The sequence below is a fragment of the Balaenoptera borealis genome (genome assembly GCF_965194805.1).
Source record: "Balaenoptera borealis genome assembly, chromosome: 5".
Classification (NCBI taxonomy): Eukaryota; Metazoa; Chordata; class Mammalia; order Artiodactyla; family Balaenopteridae; genus Balaenoptera; species Balaenoptera borealis.
The window spans coordinates 126,864,781-126,869,405 of NC_138862.1; the positions used below are offsets into that span (position 1 = coordinate 126,864,781).

Below are 4,625 nucleotides of genomic sequence, written 5' to 3' on the forward strand. Positions count from 1 at the left end.
TTTTCATAGCCTCACGGAAAATCTTAGAAGACATTAGACATAAGGTACTTCTAAAAGTAAGCAAGCAGTTGATGAGATTGTATTTTGGATATTTTCCCAAGAATAAAAGTAATAAAGGCCACTGGGCCGCATACGGGCATCCAAGGAGTATTACGCTACACTTTCGTTTAAAAAAAAAAAAAAAACTCTCCCGCTACTGCATTGCACTAACGCTGATCCGATCCTATCTCTGGCAGAAGGCGGGGCTTACACTGAGACTTCCCGGCAGCCGCAGGTCACATGACATCCCATGTTGTTAATCATCCAGCGCGCATAGGGGTCAGCGTGAAGGGCTGAAGATTGCAATGCCCGAGGCCCAACCCAGCTGCAGACGCGGCTCCGCTAGAAACCTGGACTGCGGTACTCTCGGGAGGTGACCCCAGAGCTCCGAGGACTCGACCCGCATCGCGCCGTCCTGCGCCCCATCCGGCCCGCCCTAGCTTGCCTCACCTGTCATCACAGCGTACAGGACAGAGTGCCTCCTCGCCCTCTGCCAGGCCCTGGGACCGCCGCCCACAGGTCCGTCGGTCAAGGTGATGGGCAGCCGGCCCCGCAGCCCCATCGCCTACCCTGCGGACTGGTGGGGGCTGCAGCCCGGAGGACCTGGCCCTGGTAAGCGCCATCGAACGGAGGAACCGGAAGCTGAGGCGGCGCCCAACCTGGACAACATGCCTGAGCCTCTGGCCAAGGGCGCGCTAACCTCCATGGTGGTCCTGCCCGCCGGCTGTGCCCTGCACCTGCCCCTGGACCACGTCGACGTGCTGCTGGAGCCCGAGCCCACGTCCGTGCTGCAAGTGTCTCTCGGAGATCACATCCTCATGCTGGTCCCCGAGGCCCTCCTGGGCTCGGGCGTGGAAGGCCCGTGGGTACAGGGCCTGGAACGGGCCGCTTTCCTGAGCGCTCCCGGGGAGTACATGGCCCTGGAGCCGGGAGTCTTCGGCGCAGCTGTCCCAGAGATCGCCTGCCAAGAAGAGGGCAACAAGGAGGACGCGGACGCCGAGTTCCTGCCGCCTGGGATGGATGCTGAAGCCGGCTACGTCGCTGGGCTCCGCAGCCCCGCATCAAGGGTGTCGGGCCCCGGCGCGCAGGGCTTCCTCCCAGAGCTCTGGCCTCGGGCGCCCAACCCCAGTCCAGAGAGAGGCTCTCCTCACCACGACACCAACCTGGACTTGCCCCTTCCGGAGCCCTTCCCCGACCCACCACTCCAACCTCTACCTCCCTCTCCGAGTCCGGGTCCTCACGAGCGCCCCCAACGCCCTCATGGTCCTCTGCTCAAGGGCGGGAAATGCCTGATCCCGGAATGAACTGCCTCCCACAATTCCTTGCACCCAGCTTCCGGCACTTAGTGATCTACCTAGATTCACTTTGAGCCCATGCCACCGCTCAGAGATGGAGCATCTTCATTCATGGACAGTGGGCAGTTGCGGTTTTTATTTTGGTTTCGTTAGTTTTTGGTTTTTTGGGGTTTTTTTTTTTAAGCAAAATGCCTTGATCCATAGCGGCAAAAAGATTTTTTAAAAAAAGCAGATTCTGGTAAGGACTTTTCGCAAGGGTAGACCACATACAGCCAACCATGGATGTTTAGATCCCTTGCCACTGCTGCATGAGCTGTTTCTGCCACCTCTGTCACCTTCAGCCAACTCCATTTTTCTTGTTTCACCCCTACTCTTGCCTCAAACTCACCTCAATTTTTTTCCAGTTTATCCTGTTTTTCATCACCTTCCCATGCATCTCTTCTTTCTCTCCATTCCAGGTTTTTTCCTTCCTTTTGTAATTGTAGTTTTACCTGTATGACCTCCGCAGTGTCCTCTGAAATGCTTCTCATCATTTTTTTTTTACGCATGCACAATATTTATTAAGAAGATCCTTGTGAAAGAGAAGCAAAGTAAACAGTAGTGGTCAGAGAGAGAAGACGAGGTACACGAGGTCCAGCGACAGCCTCAGCCAACCTCACTGGGAGCTCTGGAGTTAGAATGGCTGGTCAGAGCTGTCCCAGGTTAGGCTGAAATAGCCCAATTCCCTCATCCATCAGTCTTTGGGTGTGAGAAACCAGGGAAGGGCCATGGCTCTGGGCAAGGCAGCTTTCCTCACCGGAGACAGTTTTATAAAGGGGATAATAGCTGAAGCCAGTTATGGGAACAACTCTCACTGAAGAAGATTCTGCTTGGTGCATCACACTGTCCACCACAAGATATTGGTTCCTTTTATCTTGATGTTCATCTCCATTTATTCTTGTCTTTAACTAGCAGTAAAGAAATTATAATTTTCTTCATATAGGTCTTGAATATTTAGATGAAGTCTGATCACCGACTTTCTTTTTCCCTTTCTTCTTGCTTGCCTAACACTTTTCCCTGGAGCTGGTCAGTCAAGATAAATGCACATTGAATAAATAAATGAATAAATGGCACAAATGTAGTACACTGGACTTTTTGGAAATATTTCTTAAAATACAATGAAAAAATGAGTGAAAGCAATATTTAATGGAAGGAGGAAAGGGGAAGCTATGATTTTTTTCCTTAAAGAAGCAGTTTGTACAATGCCATATTCCCCTGTACTTTAACGATCAAATGGCTAATTTTTAATTTCATGGCAGTCTAGGCTTTGCCTTGATTTCCTTTTGGGGGTGATAAGAAGAACTGCTACACGCGAGGACACACTCAGCTTCACATCATGGACATTCCAGCTTGTGGGATCTTACTTGCCCAACCAGAGATCGAACCCAGGCCCTCAGCAGTGCAGAGTCCTAATCACTGGACCACCAGGGAATTCCCTGGTCTAATTTATTATTGAGCATTTTTTCATGCTCATGAGCCCATCACCCACACTTGGCTGCTGTTACTTCTTAGTACCATTTCTTTAAAGTCTTTTTTACTGTAAAGAAATTGTTAAAGATAATGTAGTCATATCCTTTGATCCCCATTTCCTGCTGCCCATTCCCAGAGGATTCTCATAACATCATGAATTTGGGGGGTATCATTCTAGTCAATACATGAATGCTACATGTATGTAGATATAAATAATCAATGTTTATGTTGCTTTGTGAACAATTAAATTTTTATAACTGGCATTATATTCTTCAGTTTACATTTTACCTCAATGTTATTTTTGAAATAGATATATATATGGTTCATTTCTCCTAAAGATTTCTGTTTCCATCATATGAATATACCATATTTTATTTGTTAATTTATTAATGGATATTTGTGTAGTTTTTAGTATTACAAACGAAACTGCAGTGAATATCCTCACACTCGTCATCTTATGCACCTGAGGAAGAGTTCCTCTAGGAAGTATACTTAGAAGTTGTATTGATGGGTGGCATGATATATACATTTACAGTTTTCTTAATAGTGCCAATTGTTCTCTTGGGTGGTTGCAACAGTTTAAACAGCCTCTAGCAGTCTTTCACCAAACTTTAAACTGTTTGCCAGTAGTATCTCATTTTTTAAATTTGCGATTTCCTAGCTACTGGTAAGATAGTGCAATTTTTCACATGTAATGAGAATAGTATTTTTTAAACCAATTTCATTTATATTTTCTCTTTTTTAACTGAAGTATAGTTGATTTACAATGCTGTGTTAATTTCTGCTGTACAGCAAAGTGATTCAATTATACATATAGAGACTTCCCTGGTGGCACAATGGTTAAGACTCCATGCTCCCAATGCAGGGGGCCCGGGTTCGATCCCTGGTCAGGGAACTAGATCCCACATGCATGCCACAACTAAGGAACCCACGTGCTGCAACTAAGGAGCCCACCTGCTGCAACTAAGACCCGGCACAACCAAATAAATAATTTTTTTAAATTATACATATGTATATCTTCTTTTTTTAATATTCTTTTCCATTATGGTTTATCATAGGATCTTGAATATAGTTCTCTGTGCTATACAATAGGACCTTGTTGTTTATCCATTCTATATATAAAAGCTCACCTCTGCTAACCCCAACCTCCCACTCCATCCCTCCCCCAACCCCCTCCCCCTTGGCAATCACCAGTCTGTTCTGTATGTCTGTGATTCTGTTTCTGTTTCACACTTAGGTTCATTTGTGTCATATTTTAGATTCCACATGTAAGTGATATATCATATGGTATTTGTCTTTCTCTTTCTGACTTACTTCACTTAGTATGATAATCTCTAGTTGCATCCATTTTGCTGCAAATGGCATTATTTCATTCTTTTTTATGGCTGAGTAGTATTCCATTGCATATATGTACCACATCTTCTTTATCCATTCATCAGATATATTTTCATACATTGTAAGTCTTACTGTCTTTCAACTTATCACCCATCAAGTCTAATAGCTTTAACCTTTTCGGTGGGGAGGACAGATACAACCCAGATTAAAGAGGTTAGCTTTCAGCCTGGAGTTACTAGACAAGTGTCATGAGAATCAATTTTTCTCCAGACAGAAAAGTTACATTTAATTTCTTAAGCAACCTTTAATATCAACAGCAGTGTTTGGAAGACTGAACATAGAATTTTAATAGAAATCATCGTGCAGAGAGGACTGAGGTGTTCTAACTGGATGAGAATGGAAAGAGGAAAAGGCCACTCTTACCCAAGAGTAGGATGTGGAAAAATA

At 45.3% G+C, this 4,625-nt stretch overlaps 1 pseudogene across 1 annotated transcript; it reads left to right on the forward strand.

Annotated features, from left to right (window-relative positions):
* The first annotated feature begins 506 nt into the window (after positions 1 to 506).
* LOC309629582 (proline-rich protein 23C pseudogene) lies at positions 507 to 3,931 on the forward strand (annotated as a pseudogene). The gene has a single exon. The product of its transcript is annotated as a proline-rich protein 23C pseudogene (transcript).
* Positions 3,932 to 4,625: the final 694 nt, after the last annotated feature.